The sequence below is a fragment of the Phyllobates terribilis genome, unplaced genomic scaffold (assembly GCF_046119375.1).
Source record: "Phyllobates terribilis strain yellow unplaced genomic scaffold, ASM4611937v1 Scaffold_7__3_contigs__length_470593459, whole genome shotgun sequence".
Classification (NCBI taxonomy): domain Eukaryota; kingdom Metazoa; phylum Chordata; class Amphibia; order Anura; family Dendrobatidae; genus Phyllobates; species Phyllobates terribilis.
This window is the reverse complement of record NW_027362767.1, coordinates 131,280,614-131,297,872: the sequence shown is the minus strand read 5'-3', so window position 1 is coordinate 131,297,872 and position 17,259 is coordinate 131,280,614. Positions and strand designations below refer to the sequence as shown.

The 17,259-nt window shown below is 44.0% G+C and overlaps 1 protein-coding gene across 9 annotated transcripts in view; it reads left to right on the top strand.

Annotated features, from left to right (window-relative positions):
- Window positions 1–17,259, top strand: part of PACS2 (phosphofurin acidic cluster sorting protein 2) — a 116,567-nt gene that overhangs the window by 20,853 nt on the left and 78,455 nt on the right. The gene's annotated exons all lie outside the window — the stretch shown is intronic.

Genomic DNA, 17,259 nt, shown 5'->3' with positions numbered 1-17,259 from the left:
CCATAAGGAGATCTCCTCCGACCTATGATTCATCCTCCCAGTCAGAGGATCCATGCCTCCAGTGATTCAGCATCCTCCTCTTCATCAGACAGTGGTAGGCCCTGTTTCCCTATTGAAGATACTGACAAGTTGGTCAGAGTGGTCAGATCTACAATGGGGTTGAGGGAGGAGAAGGCAGCCAGGTCCCTGGAAGACATTATGTTCGCAGGCCTGGAGGAAAAAAAGAGACTCTCCTTTCCAGTGAATCCTAAAATTCAGACCCTTATAGACTGGGAATGGAGGAAGCCTGAGAAATCGGGAGTGTTGCCCTCATCCTCTAAAATAAGGTACCCCTTCGAGGATAGTGTCTCTGGGTCCTGGGATAAAGTTGCGGGTCTGTCGCCCGATCATCCAAAAAATCGTCCCTACCCCTGGAAGATTCGGGCAGTCTAAAGGATACTCTAGATAAGAAGGCAGATTCCTTCCTGCGTCACACCTGGGAAGCAGCAGCAGGGCGCCTGAAGCCAGCGGTAGCAGGCACTTGTGTCGCTAGGTCACTCATGGTGTGGCTTCAACAATTAGAAGACCAGCTCAAGGATAAAAAGATGTCCAGAGATAAAATCCTCTCCAGTCTACCTTTTACTACAGGCAGCGTCCGCTTTCCTTGCCAACTCCTCAGCGGATTAGGTTAAACTCGCTGCCAGGTTTGCTAACTTATCTAACGCTGCCAGACAAGCCCTGTGGCTCAAGGGTTGCCCAGGAGACCTGCAGTCTAAACATAAACTATGTTCCCCTCCTTGTGATGGTAAACTCTTGTTTGGCCAAAAACTGGATGAGCTTTTGGAGAAGGCTGGCGACAGGAAGAGAGGTTTCCCAGGGTTCACAGGGGACATAAAAAGGTCCTACTTTCCGAGGAAAAGATTTAACTGGGGTCTCCCTCCGGGAGAAAGTAAAAGATGGGAGCCCAGATCTAAAAAAGACTCTTTTTACATGTTTGGGGGGCCATCCTCCAAAAAATCTCCCCAATGACGCAGGGCTAGAGGTCGGGGGAAGGCTTTCCCATTTTATCCCAGCTTGGGAAGCCATTACTTCAAATCCCTGGGTGTTGAGTATCATAAAGAATGGCCTAAAGATACGCTTCAGTCAAGTCTCTCACCGAACCTTCATGATCACCTCCAGGAGGAAGTCCAGGGATGAGCAGATAGCCCTAGAGTCGGAGGTTCTAAATTTAGTCAACAAACAGGTCCTTCACAAAGTTCCAAATTCACAATGGGAAAGGGGATTTTATGCCCCCCCCCCCTATTTGTTATAAAAAAAAAACAAATGGGTCCTTAAGGACCATTATCAACCTCAAAAGTCTAAATCAGCTGATAGAGAACCAGACTTTTAAGATGGAACTAGTGAACTCGGCAGTAAAACTCCTACACCACAATTGTTTCATGGCAGTTATCGACCTAAAAGATGCCTATTATCACGTCCCAATCCATCCAGACTACCAAAAGTACCTAAGGGTAGCCCTATTCGTCCAAGGGGAATGGAGGCATTTCCAATTTACTGCCGTACCTTTTGGACTCTCAATAGCACCGAGAGTGTTTACAAAGGTTATAGCGGAGTTGACAGCTTTTCTCCGAATCAAAAACGTGGTGATTGTTCCCTACTTGGACGACTTTCTGGTAATAGGGAAATCGGAGGACCACTGTTCCTCTCAACGTTTAGAGGTCAGGACAGCCTTACATCAGCTAGGATGGTTGATAAATATTCAAAAATCAAAAACTATCCCCCTCAAGGACTCTCGGATCTTTCTGGGCTTGACCCTAAATTCCCAACTCCAAGCCTGCTTCCTCCCGAAAGACAAGGTTTGCAAAATAATCAGCTTGGTCTCAAGGGCCATAAAGTCTCCAGTGATGTCACTGAGAGGAGCAATGTCCCTACTGGGCTCCATGACTTCCTGTCTCCCAGCAGTCAAATGGGCCCAAGGTCATATGAGGCTTCTTCAGTGGGAGGTCCTGTCAGCGGAAAAATCCTTCAGCGGACCTTTAGAAAATAGACTATCTCTTTCCTTGGAGACAGTAGACTCCCTCTCATGGTGGACAAACAGGGAGAATCTGACCTCAGGCTTGCAGTGGTCCAGACCAGTCGACCATACCATTACAACAGATGCAAGTGGCTCCGGCTGGGGGGGGGTCATCTAGCAGATCGCTCGGTTAAGGGGCTCTGGCTACGTCACGAAATAGGGACATCATATAACCTAAAAGAGCTTTTGGCAGTGGAGAAATCCCTGATAGGCTTCCTTCCCCACATACAGGGTCGCCATGTCCAGATCAGGTCCGACAATCCGACAACAGTAGCTTATATAAATCACCAGGGAGGAACAAGATCTCGCTCCCTTATGGTAGTGGCAAACAGAATCCTGCAACTAGCAGAACAGCATCTCCCATCCCTCAGTGCTCTTTACATCCGGGGGGTAGAAAATTCAAAGGCAGATTTCCTCAGTCGCCACACTTTAAGACAAGGAGAGTGGGCTCTAAACCCGATAGTCTTCCAACAGATTATCCAACTATGAGGGTGATCGAACATAGATTTGTTCGCCACCAGGGCGAACAGGAAGGTGAAGAGATTCTGTTCACTATATCCATCAGAGAATCCCTATGCTGTAGACGCTCTCCAGATACCCTGGAATTTCAGGAGGGCCTACGCTTTTCCACCGATAGTAATGATTCCGGCAGTTGTGAGGAAAATTCGGGAGGAGGGGGCAAGGATTATTCTGATAGCCCCCTTTTGGCCAAAAAGACCCTGGTTCTCCCTGCTTCACCTAATGTGGCTCTTGGATCCCTGGGTCCTGCCGGACAGGCCGGACCTTCTCATCCAAGGGCTGATGTTCCATGCACAAGCCAAAGGTTTCCATCTGGCTGCTTGGAATTTGAGAGGTTGTTACTGAACAATAGGGGGTTTTCACTGGGCCTAGTTTCCACCCTATTGGGTAGTAGGAAGCCCATAACAGCTAAGATTTATAGCAGAATCTGGGGAAAATTCCTGGATTTTATAGACTCCCCGTTGTCGGATAAACCTCCAATTAAAGATGTCCTAGAGTTTTTACAGAAGGGACGTGACCTGGGGTTAGCTATGGGAACACTTAAAGTTCAAGTGTCCTTCCTATGGGTGCTTTATAATTGCAACCTGGCGGGGAATATGTGGGTCTCTAGATTCATTAAATCCTGTTCCAGAGCTAAGCCAGTTCCAGCTCAGAGTTCCTCCCTGGGACCTGAATTTGGTTTTAAACGCACTCTCTGGCATCCATTTGAACCCCTGCAGGTTATCTCTCCAAAGTTCCTCACCCTCAAAACCATTCTCCTAGTGGTCCTAACATCGGCCCGTAGGGTGAGTGACCTGCAGGCCCTTTCTGTTGATCCCCCATACACCCAAATTCATGATGACCGGGTTGTCCTACGTACAGATCCAGCATACCTTCCGAAAGCAGTTTCCAGATTCCACTGTAATCAAGAGATTGTGCTTCCCTCATTCTGCAGTAACCCTAAAAACCCCGGGGAGGTTAGGTTCCACAATCTAGATGTTAGAAGGGCTTTACTACAGTACATAGACAGGACTAGTCAGTGGAGGAAGGACCACTCGTTTCTGGCCTTTCAGGGGAGTAGGAAAGGTCACAGGGTGTCAAAGGGAACTATTTCTAGGTGGCTTAGGGAGGCCATTTGTCAAGCTTACATATCTACAGGTGTTCCGGCATCGGACGGTATTAAAGCTCATTCCACCAGAGCTGTAGCGACCTCTTGGGCAGAGAGAGCAGACGTCTCAATTGACCAGATATGTAAAGCTGCTATTTGGTCTGCACCATCCACCTTCTACAAGCACTATAGGTTGGATCTATCCTCCTCTGACCTCACCTTTGGGAGAAGGGTACTTCAGGCGGTGGTCCCTCCCTAGGATGCTCATATTCTCCAAAATTCTCTCAAGGTGTGCTGTTATGGGTGAGGGGAAAACACCAAGTTTACTTACCGGTAGACTGTTTTTCCTGAACCCATGACCGAACCCGTAGTTTTCCACCGGTAAGTAACCTTGGTGTTTTTATATCAAAACGGCATGAAGTTTATTGTCCATCCTAAACTGTACAGCTTCAAAATGAAAACCTAAACAATCCCTTCTTCAGGCACAATGAAACAAGGTGAATGTAGCAGCCTCACCAATCTCAGTGTTTCAGGCCATAGCAACTTCAGCAGTTTTAACGCATTCACCAAACACACCTCAGTTCAGCTCCAGCACAACTCCACACTACTGAGCTAACCCAGCTGCTGTTATTAGGCCTGATAACCCAGGGCTGGATCATGGGAACAACCTTTACCACCCAGACTTTTTTCGGTGCTCCTAAATCCCGGACCCAAAATCCAGTCAATTATACCCTCTCAGTATCCTAATATTATTGGTACAGACTTTACATTACCAAGGCCAACCACCTCGGTGCCACACTCCTGCTTTCTTACGCTATGTAATGACAGCGCTGCAGACAAAAACAAACATCGGGAGCAGCAGAGGAGACCAGTAGTGGATGGGGAACCAGTGCAATGACTGGCACAAGGTGGAGGCATCGATGTAGCGACTAGACTGAAACACCACCCTGGCTGCCTCATTCAGGATGGATTAGAAAGGAGACAATTTGCTAAGAGGGAGACAAATCAGTATAAAGTTGCAGTTGTCCAGAGCTTCTTTAAAGGGGCTGTCAGTTACTAGGATAACACCTTCTCACTCACCATGTTTGGCTTCAATAAAATAAAAACACTTATACTCTCCTCCAGTGCTGGCGCTGTTCCAGCGGTGTCGACACTCGCGTTCCTGCGGCTCTCGTGAGGTTATGACACGTAACCCTGGCGCCCAATCAGCGCTGGTGACACTGTCCCCGCCTTCGGACAAATCGAACATCAAGAGGAAGTGAGAGCGCAGCCCCAGCCATCACTTCCTCTTGATGTTCGATTTGTCTGAACGCGGGGACAGTGTCACCAGCGCTGATTGGGCGCCAGGCTCACGTGTCATAACAACCGCAGGAGAGCCCCAGGAATGCGAGTGCTGGAACAGCGCCAGCACGGGAGGGGAGTATATGTGTGTTTATTTTATCAGGGCCAAACATGGGGAATGAGAAGGGGATGTCCTAGTAGTGGACAACTCCTTTTAAAATTCTTTGGGGGGAGTGTTTCATTTGATTAGACGTCCATCAGCAAGACTGTCCACTTTAGTTTTAGTTTTTTCTTTTTTTCCTAATACAACATACCCAAAACATCATGGTAGATTTAATAATCTGGTCTTGTCCTCTAGCTCTTGCTGGGTGATACAATTGTCACACTTTTGTACACTTTTACAGCCATCTCTTGGGTGCTTTACTTTTTCATTACCTCTTTGCACCTAGATTTCGATGATGGTTCTTACTAAACCAAGTCTCCTTTTGAATGACGTACTTCTTGCTTGCGTTTTCTTGGAACCGGTTTTATCTTCCATTAAGCCTTACATCCCGCACATACCAGTTGCAATAAACTTTCCACCACTGGGTGCCAATATTGACAATGCTGTTTTTGTGTCTCCTGTTTGTAGTGTGTGGTTTGTGTTGGTGGTAGGTATTAACATAGTATCGTTGTCCTCTCGCTTCTGGGTACAGCAGATCACAAAGGACATTTTTTCAGTATTTATAGAGTTATTTTAGAGTCGTCGGCATTTTTGTGATTCGTTCCTTTTATAATCGCATGTTGTGAGTTTCACTTTCATTACCTACCAAAATATCATGGAAAAGGGAAGAAAAATGTCTCGGTGGAAACCAACTTCTGTAATTTTCCTTTTTCTTGAGCTTTGTGTTCACGAAGCTGAATTTTGCAGATGAAGGGAAAATCGCCAAATTTTGAGCCTTTCCTAATATATAAAGCAACTAATAACAAATAATTCTAAGGCAAAGACAGGTACCAGAATAATGTCTATCCTTCTAGAATTATATACGCTTAACCCTTTTGTATCCAGGCAGTTTTTCTGTCTCCCCCCCCCCCCCCCCCCCCCCGCCTTTTCCTCCTAGAGTAGTTTTGAATGACTCTCTACATTTTTTTTTTTTTCTTTTACCATACAGCGAACTGAAAAATGGGGGTGGGGGTGAACAAATCTTAACGACTACAGCCATACCAAAATTGTATAGTTGTGTTTTTTCTTTTGTTTTTTTGTCTAAAAAAAAAAAAAAATGTGGTTTGTCGTCATTTTCTGAGACCTGCAACTTTCTTCCGTCAATGGACCTGTTGAAAGCTTGTTTTCTGCCCTGTAAGATAATTTAATCAAGACCATTTTGAGTTATGAGACATTTTCATCCCCTTTGATTGCATTTTATTTAAAGGGAACCTGTCGCTTGATTCCTGCTTCCTAAACCACGGGCAATATGAATCAGCCTGTCTGCGTGATTGCCACCAGGTTTTTTTTTTCTTATCTGAAATGCTCCAGAGTTTGAATAGAGGGTCATAGAATCATAGAAAGGTAGAGTTGGAAGAGGGACCACCAGGGTCATCAATGCAGGAGTCACTAAACCATCTCACTGTCCAGCCTTTGAAGACTTCCATTGAAGGAGAACTCACCACCACTCGTGGCCGCCTGCTCCACTCATTGATCACCTTCACTGTCAAAAAGTTTTTCTAATATCTAATCTGTATCTTCTCCCTTTCAGTTTCATCCCATTGTTTCTCATGTTTCCATGTGCAAATGAGAATAAGAATGATCCCTCTACAGTGTGACAGCCCTTGAGATATTTGTTGACCTCTATTAAGTCTCCTCTCAGTCTTCTCATTTGCAAGATAAACATTCCCAGATCCTGTAACCATTCCTCATAGGACATTGTTTGCAGACCGGTCACCATTCTGGTCGCTCTTCCCTGAACTTGCTCCAGTTTCTCTGTCTCTTTTTTAAGATGTGGTGTCCAGAAAGGGACACCATATTCCAGATGAGGTCTGACCATGGAGGAGTAGATGGGTATAATTACTTCACATGATCTTGACTCTTTGCTTCTCCTAATACATCACAGAATTGTATTTGCCTTTTTTGCTGCTGCATCACACTGTTGACTCATGTGCAGTCTATGATCTATTAGTATACCCAAGTTTTTTTCACACGTGCTGTTGCTTAGCCCTATTCCTCCCATTCTGTTTGTGCTATTTTCATTTTTCTTGTCCATATGTAGGACTTTGCATTTCTCTCTGTTAAAAGAAATTCTGTTAGTTGCTGCCCACTGCTCCAGTTTATTTAGGTCTTTCTGAATCCTCTCTCTCTCTTGTCTAGTATGAGCTATCCCTCCTAGCTTTGTGTCACCAGCAAATGTAATCAGTTTACCCTCAATTCCTTCATCTAAATCATTGATAAAGATGTCGAACATCACAGGGCCCAGGACAGAGCCTTGTGATACCCCGTGTAGAGATCCGAGGTTGTGGGTTGTAAGTAATCACCCAGGCAGATTAACGATGCAACAATATTTTATTGATTACAGCCATGGTAATAAGCAATTTCAGGTAAATGGCCAAAATACAGTTCTCTCAGTCCTCAAATTCCCAATCTTGGTTCAGTAGTTCCACTGGCTTTGTATAAGGCCTTAATGGTAACATGTTTATCCATTCATCCTTCCACGTCCACGGTCTCCATCCTCTTCCTTTAATCCTTCCACCCAACCCTCTAAAACATGTCTGTCCTTTCTTCCACTGGGCTCAGTCCCCTCCCAGGACAGAAGTGATCACACCCTCCCCCTTAAACATTCACTGTTCGCTAAACAATGAAGAATATTCTAGAAGCCTTCATCTGAGACTGCATGTAAGACCCCCTGTGGAGACTGCTTCACTGTGTCTACAATCTACACACACATAATGAGATTATTGGCTGTTGGAACAATGGTTAGATACTCCTGAGATACAGATTAGTGGAATGCTGGACATTTTACAAGTGAATCTAATGCACATACTGACAAGTTATCTGAACTATATAAAACATAACAAGTAAATCACTAATAAAACACAATAATAATATTAACAAAAATGGTCGTCCATTGCTGGAAAAGTATCATAGTCTTTAGAAAATGGGCAGCTCCTCACACCCCTCTTGAGATATTCTTCCAACTGGATGTATAACCATTTATGACCACTCATTGGGTCCGATCACTGAGCCAGTTATGAATCCAGCAGAGACTACTGGCGTCTCCCACCTCGCTGCAGGTGATGGACAAGTGTCTGCCATGTGTGCTCAATGAGAGATCAGTACGGAGACCCTGCAGGCCTTGGTAGAACGTTGAGCCACATTAACTGCTCACAGTAGAACAAGCCACATGCGACCTGGTGGTGGTGTGGTGTGGTGTAAAATGGATCCTCAAAAGCTGATGAAATGGTTTCACCACTGGTTCAGATACTGATCCATTCTGTGCTGCAAGTGAATTTGGACGTCACATACAAAGCCTAAGGCGTCAAGCAAGTATCTACACAGTCAGTAAGTGTTTATACGACGTTGGGCTATGAGCCAGACATCCAGCTGCAGATGTACCACTGACCTATCGCAACCTTTCTCAAAGGGTATCGTGGTGCAAAGCAATGTGGCAATAGAGGTGAGAATGGAGGTCTGTCCTCTTAAGGGCTGACTCCCTTTTTTATCTTAGTAGCAATGAAAGCTGGAGAATGGTTTAGAGACCACGTGGACAACAAAATGAAGAGCCCTTTATGGTAGGACGTCTCACCGGTCCTATTTGTGGGATTATGGTGTGTAGAGTGGCATAATGTACGTAGGCCGGACCCCTCTAGTCTTCATTTGCTTGGCGTTCCATTGATTTTGTGGGGTAACTAGTGGTGCGGCCATTTCTCCAAAGTGTCTCAGGAGCCCATTTCAGCACTACAACCCAAGCTTGATGTTTCTTATTCTACTGTGAGCAACCTGTGTGGCCTAAACATCTCTGGTCTTGTCTCCTATCGATCACATCTAGGACATCACTGATTAGTAATTGCTGAGGGTGCTGCCAGCAGCGGATCTTGATGATTTGCCGAAGTGCATTCTGCTTGGCAGAACCTTCCTCAGACGACCATTAATAACCTCATTGATAGCCGCCAAGATTTGTAAGTGCGGAGATTTCTGCACATAGCGCTCATACGCCATACTGAATATATCTAGATATTTTTCATAGTGAAGTTTCCATTTTTTTTTCATCACTTGCAGATCAGTAACATGTCTCTACATCTTATTTCTGTAATTCCATGACTTTTCCTTCTTGGTGTTGCAATTTCAATGTTGAGGAGTGTATATAGTGCCAGGGACTCTGCGTTCCCCTATATAGGTGGGTGGGTGCAAGAGATCGAATGCAAAGACCCTGTCACTTCCATATTGACACTGTGTTACTCAGTCATTGCTACTAAATGGAGAAGCCACAAGTAATGTCAGTATGATTTTTTTTCTTTTTTATATATAATTTCTACATTTTACTGTAGATTTTTATAATTGTTAATTATTCTGTATATTTTCCCAGTCCCTGTTCTGCCAACAACAGATGGCCTGGTTAAATTATGAAGGAAATTGTGATTTTATTTTATTTTTTTGCTCGAACTGTTCTTTTACCAGCTGCTACATCACGGGTTATGATAACAGCACAACATCCGAGTGCAGCAGCTGACACAATGGCGGTAGGACACGGCATTCTTTATTTTTTCTTCCTTGTCTTTTGTTTCTTGAGAGAGTGCAATTGTTCTTTGGGCCCTGCATATGGCATAGTGTTATTGGCTTCAGAAACTAATAAAGACAAGTCTTGTTGTATTGTTAGCCTTTGAGAATAAGTCATTGATTTAGGCTCTCTTTCTCTTTATTTTTTTCCTAGCATCCTTTTATTCCTGTTGATAAATTTAACGCTTGCTTAACTGATCTTTTAGTGCTTTTGCTATTCTCTCGCCGTGATTTTTTTTCTTTTTTATTTAAATTGACCGTAGCTAAAGCCACGTATTGGAAAATACACTGCTCAAAAGAATAAAGGGAACACTGAAATAACACATCCTAGATCTGAATGAATGAAATATTCTCATTGAATACTTTGTTCTGTACAAAGCTGAATGTGCGGACAACAAAATCACACAAAAATCATCAATGGAAATCACATTTCTTAACCAATGGAGGCCTGGATTTGGAGTCACCCCCAAAATTAAAGTGGAAAAACACACTACAGGCTGATCCAACTTTGATGTAATGTCCTTAAAACAAGTCAAAATGAGGCTCAGTATTGTGTGTGGCCTCCACGTGCCTGTATGACCTCCCTACAACGCCTGGGCTTGCTCCTGATGAGGCTGAGTATTGTGTGTGGCCTCCACGTGCCTGTATGACCTCCCTACAACACCTGGGCATGCTCCTGATGAGGCTGAGTATTGTGTGTGGCCTCCACGTGCCTGTATGACCTCCCTACAACACCTGGGCATGCTCCTGATGAGGCTGAGTATTGTGTGTGGCCTCCACGTGCCTGTATGACCTCCCTACAACGCCTGGGCATGCTCCTGATGAGGCTGAGTATTGTGTGTGGCCTCCACGTGCCTGTATGACCTCCCTACAACGCCTGGGCATGCTCCTGATGAGGTTGCGGATGGTCTCCTGTGGGATCTCCTCCCAGACCTGGACTAAAGCATCCACCAACTCCTAGACAGTCTGTGGTGCAACGTGACGTTGGTGGATGGAGCGTGACATGATGTCCAAGATGTGCTCAATCGGATTCAGGTCTGGGGAACGGGCGGGCCAGTCCATAACCTCAATGCCTTCATCTTGCAGGAACTGCTGACACACTCCAGCCATATGAGGTCTGGCATTGTCCTGCATTAGGAAGAACCCAGGACCAACCACACCAGCATATGGTCTCACAAGGGGTCTGAGGATCTCATCTCGGTACCTAATGGCAGTCAGGCTACCTCTGGCGAGCACATGGACGGCTGTGCGGCCCTCCAAAGAAATGCCACCCCACATCATTACTGACCCACTGCCAAACCGGTCATGCTGAAGGATGTTGCAGGCAGCAGATCGCTCTCCACAGCGTCTCCAGACTCTGTCACGTCTGTCACATGTGCTCAGTGTGAACCTGCTTTCATCTGTGAAGAGCACAGGGCGCCAGTGGCGACTTTGCCAATCCTGGTGTTCTGTGGCAAATGCCAAGCTTCCTGCGTGGTGTTGGGCTGTGAGCACAACCCCCATCTGTGGGCGTCGGGCCCTCATACCACCCTCATGGAGTCGGTTTCTATCCGTTTGTACACACATGCACATTTGTGGCCTGCTGGAGGTCATTTTGCAGGGCTCTGGCAGTGCTCTTCCTGTTCCTCCTTGCACAAAGGCGGAGGTAGGGGTCCTGCTGCTGGGTTGTTGCCCTCCTACGGCCCCCTCCACGTCTCCTGGTGTACTGGCCTGTCTCCTGGTAGCGCCTCCAGCCTCTGGACACTGCTGACAGACACAGCAAACCTTCTTGCCACAGCTCGCATTGATGTGCCATCCTGGATGAGCTGCACTACCTGAGCAACTTCTGTGGGTTGTAGAGTCCGTCTCATGCTACCACGAGTGTGAAAGCACAACCAACATTCAAAAGCGACCAAAACATCAGCCAGAAAGCAATGGTACTGAGATGTGGTCTGTGGTCCCCACCTGCAGAACCACTCCTTTATTGAGGGTGTCTTGATAATTGCCAATAATTTCCATCTATTGTCTATTCCATTTGCACAACAGCATGTGAAATTGATTGTCAATCAGTGTTGCTTCCCAAGTTTACAGTTTGATTTCACAGAAGTTTGATTTACTTGGAGTTATAGTATGTTGTTTAAGTGTTCCCTTTGTTTTTTTGAGCAGTGTATAATATTGCTTTAGAGCTTTCGCCTTTAGTACAGTTTAAGTAAAGTAGCTTTTGTCTTATTTCCCAGTGTACTTTGTAAACTACCCACTATTTGATTAGGGGGAGAGAGAGTGAGTGTCCCTCCTCCCCCATGGATCTAGTTCGGGCACAGTACTAAACCCGAACCTCCACAAGTTCGCTCATCCCTAGTATTGACGTAATCATGATGGAGTTGTTTTTTGTTTTTTTTACAATTTTATTACATTAGGAATACGTTTTCAGTACATTATTAGGTAAAGTGAACTGCGTCATTTGAAACGTCAACTCATCATGCCAAAACACAAGCCCCGTGCAGCTTTTTTGATGGGAAAAATAAAAACTTCATGGATCTTGGAAGAGGAGGAGGAGCGGGGGACAGTAGCATTCCCTCCCGGTAATGTCTTTTTTCCCTAATGGGACACAAGTAGCAGGTGGTCCAGAGAAGACCACCAGGGTTGTATATCTGTAATTCCCTGCTAGTATCGGCCATTCTGCTAGGAAGGGGAAGTAAGGATTAGCAAATGCAAGTAGTATGTGAAATGTGCTGCTCGTACCTCCTACAATAAGCTAAAACTGCTTTTGGAGTGCGTAGCAGTCTGAACTGAAACTATCCCAATTCTTCTGGGTTGCGTCACGCCAACCTATCTTTTTATATTCTGCCAGCACTATAGTTGCTGGAGCTTCCTTTACTTCAGTAAGACAACATACGGTGTTCTTTCCATTGTTCAAAGTTTTTTGTCTGTAATGCAGTTTGACAGTCAGGAGAGGCGGATGGACACAGAGACAAACCCCCAATGTCCTGTAATCTGTCTTATCATTTCTTCTGCTGAAGATGGTTTACACTTGATGACGGGAAGTTACCACACCTAGTGGTCAGCACTTTGGAATGATTTTTCAGAGTTCAGGTGACATGATTTTTTTTTTTTTTTTTTACAGTGATTTGCAGTTTTTTCTGTATATAAAATGAGATGAAGTTGTGTTAACATCTCCTTTATATAGAACATATGAAGGGTATAGGTACAGCGATCCTTTATGTAGGATATACAGCTCTGGCAAAAATTAAGAGACCACTGCCCAGTTTTCTCTCCATGTCTTCAGTCATTCCATTCCAGCGTCAGTTGAATTCCAACCACAGTCCACCTCATTCTACTTAATGTGCTTCTGATTAGGTGATCACCTGAACCAAATCTTATGTAACGAGGGAAAGTATAAAAATCACTGCTGTGGTCTTCACAATCCTCTTGCAATAGGACAAGCTGGATGGCAAAACACATGCTAGGAATAGCCCAAAAGTAATTTGAATGAAAAAATAACTTTTAACCATGCCAAAGGAGTTGAAAAGAAAAGTCTTGAGTGAGGAAAAGAAGAGCTCAATTCTGGCTTCACTAGCAGAGGGATACAGTGAGCGTCATGTTGCCTCCATCCTTAAAATTTTGAAGACAGCAGTCCACTACAACATGGTCAAGTGGCAGACATTGGGGACAACAAAGCTACAGACCGGCAGAGGGCGAAAGCGACTCTCCACTGACCGGGATGACCGTCATCTTATTCCAATGTCACTCAGCAACCGCAGGATGACATCAAGTGACCTACAAAAGGAATGGCAAATGGCAGCTGGGGTGAAGTGCACGGCAAGAACAGACCGTAACAGGCTCCTAGAGGCCTCAAGTCATGTAAAGCTAGAAAAAAGCCTTTCATCAATGAGAAGCAAAGGAGAGCCAGGCTGAAGCTTGCCAAAGACCATAAGGATTGGACCATAGAGGACTGGAGTAAGGTAATCTTCTCTGATGAGTCTAATTTTCAGCTTTGCCCAACACCTGGTCGTCTAATGGTTAGACGGAGATCTGGAGAGGCATACAAGCCACAGTGTCTTGTAACCACTGTGAAATTTGGTGGAGGATCGGTGATGATCTGGGGATGCTTCGGCAAGGCAGGAAGTGGACAGGTTAATCATTGCGAAAGACGTATGAATCAAGCCGCATACAAGGTTATCCTTGAAAAACACTTGCTTCCTTCTGCTCAGACAATGTTCCTCAACTCTGAGGACTGGTTTTTCCAGCAGGACAATACCCCATGCCACACAGCTAGGTCAATCAATGTGTGGATGAAGGAGCACCACATCAAGACCCTCATGAGTATTGTTGCTTCTAAATGAATAAGAACTTGTTTTCTTTGCATTATTTGAGGTCTGAAAGCGCTGTTTCTCTGTTTCTTTTTTATTTTGACGATTTCTCATTTGCTGCAAATATATACAAAATTTTTAGCTTTGAATTTCGGAGACATGTCAGTAGTTTATAGAATAAAACAACAATGTACATTTTACTCAAAAATATACCTATAAAGAGAAAAATCAGAGATAATGAAAATTTTGCAGTGGTCTCTTAATTTTTACCAGAGCTGTATAATAGATATAGGTTCATCAATAGTGATGATTGAGCATGCTCGTTGCTCGAGATTTACGAGCATGCTCGGGGCGAGCACCCATTATCTTCAGCTTGCTCGGGGGTTAAGCTTTCGTGGCACTGTGAACATGCTTTTTGACTTTTTGACAGCTTTAATACATGTGAGGAATGCTGGAAAAACAGGCATTCCTCACAGGTATTAAAGCTGTCAAACAGTCACAAATCATGTTCACGGTGCAACGAAAACTTAACCCCCGAGCACGCTGAAGATAATGGGTGCTAGCCCCGAGCATGCTCGTTAATCTCGAGCAACGAGCATGCTCAATCATCACTATATCATCAACCCTTTTATGTAGAATATAGAATAGATATAGGCACAGCGACCCTTTATGTAGGATATACAGGTGCTTCTCACAAAATTAGAATATCATCAAAAAGTTAATTTATTTCAGTTCTTAAATAGAAAAAGTGAAACTCCTATATTAGATAGTCATTACACACAGAGTGATCTATTTCACGTGTTTATTTCTGTTAATGTTGATGATTATGGCTTACAGCCAATGAAAACACAAAAGCCATTATCTCAGTAAATTAGAATAATTAAGAAACACCTGCAAAGGCTTCCTACGCGTTTAAAAAGGTCCCTTAATCTGTTTGAGTGGGCTCCACAATCATGGGGTAGACTGCTGACTTGACAGATGTCCAGAAGGCAGTCATTGACACACTCCACAAAAAGGGTAAGCCACAAAAGGTCATTGCTAAAGAAGCGGCTGTTCAGAGTGCTGTATCCAAGCATATTAATGGAAAGTGGAAGGAAAAAGTATGGTAGAAAAAGGAGCACAAGTAACCGGGATAACCGCAGCCTTGAAAGGATTGTTAAGAAAAGGCCATTCAAAAATGTGGGGGAGATTCACAAGGAGTGGACTGCTGCTGGAGTCATTGCTTCAAGAGCCACCACACACAGACGTATCCAGGACATGGGCTACAAGTGTCGCATTCCTGGTGTCAAGCCACTCATGACCAATAGACAACGCCAGAAGCGTCTTACCTGGGCCAAGGAGAAGAAGACCTGGACTGATGCTCAGTGGTCTAAGGTGTTGCTTTCAGATGAAAGTAAATTTTGCATTTCATTTGGAAATCAAGGTCCCAGAATCTGGAGGAAGAGTGGAGAGGCCACAATCCAAGCTGCTTGAGGTCTAGTGTGAAGTTTCCACAATCAGTGATGGTTTGGGGAGCCATGTCATCTGCTGGTGTAGGTCCACTGTGTTTTATCAAGACCAAAGTCAGCGCAGCCGTCTACCAGGACATTTTACAGCACTTCATGCTTCCCTCTGCCGACAAGCTTTTTGGAGATGGAAATGTCATTCTCCAGCAGGACTTGGGCCCCTGTCCACACTGCCAAAAGTACCAATACCTGGTTTACACACAACAGTATCTCTGTGCTTGATTGACAGCAAACTCGTCTGACCTTAACCCCATAGAGAATCTATTATAGAGAATCTATGGGGTATTGTCAAGAGGAAGATGAGACTCCCGACCCAACAATGCAGACGAGCTGAAGGCTGCTATCAAACACCTCAGCAGCCACAGGCTGATCGCCTCCATGCGACGCCGCATTGATGCAGTAATTGATGCAAAAGGAGCCCCGACCAAGTATTGAGGGCATTTCCTGAACATACATTTCAGTAGGCCAACATTTTGGATTTTAAAAACATTTTTCAAGCTGTTATAAAGTATTCTAATTTACTGAGATAATGACTTTTGTGTTTTCATTGGCTGTAATCCATAATCAACATTAACAAAAATAAACACTTGAAATAGATCACTCTGTGTGTAATGACTCTATATAATATAGGAGCTTCACTTATTGTATTGAAGAACTGAAATAAATAAAAATTTTTAGGATATTTTAATTTTGTGGGAAGCACTTGTATAATAGATATAGGTACAGCGACCCTTTATGCAGGATATATAAAGGGCATAGTTACTGCGACCCTTTTATGTAGGATATATAATATAGGTACAGCGACCCTTTATGTAGGATATATAATGGATGTAGGTACAGCGACCCTTTATGTAGGATATATAATGGATGTAGGTACAGCGACCCTTGAAGCTCATCAAGAGAATGCCAAGAGTGTGCAGAGCAGTCATCAAAGCAAAAGGTGGCTACTTTGAAGAACCTAGAATATAAGACATATTTTCAGTTGTTTCACACTTTTTGTTAAGTATATAATTCCACATGTGTTAATTCATAGTTTTGATGCCTTCAGTGTGAATGTACAATTTTCAAAGTCATGAAAATACAGAAAAATCTTTAAATGAGGGGTGTCCAAACTTTTGGTCTGTACTGTATAATAGATATAGGTACAGCGACCCTTTATGTAGGATATATAATAGATGTAGGTACTGCGACCCTTTTATGTAGGATATATGATAGATATAGGTACAGCGAACCTTTATGTAGGATATATAATAGATGTAGGTACAGCGACCCTTTATGTAGGATATATAATAGATGTAGGTACAGCGACCCTTTATGTAGGATATATAATAGATATAGGTACAGCGACCCTTTATGTAGGATATATAATGGATGTAGGTACAGCGACCCTTTATGTAGGATATATGATGGATGTAGGTACAGCGACCCTTTATGTAGGATATATAATGGATGTAGGTACAGCGACCCTTTATGTAGGATATATAATAGATGTAGGTACAGCGACCCTTTATGTAGGATATATAATAGATGTAGGTACAGCGACCCTTTATGTAGGATATATAATGGATGTAGGTACAGCGACCCTTTATGTAGGATATATAATAGATGTAGGTACAGCGACCCTTTATGTAGGATATATAATAGATGTAGGTACAGCGACTCTTTATGTAGGATATATGATGGATGTAGGTACAGCGACCCTTTATGTAGGATATATAATAGATGTAGGTACAGCGACCCTTTATGTAGGATATATGATGGATGTAGGTACAGCGACCCTT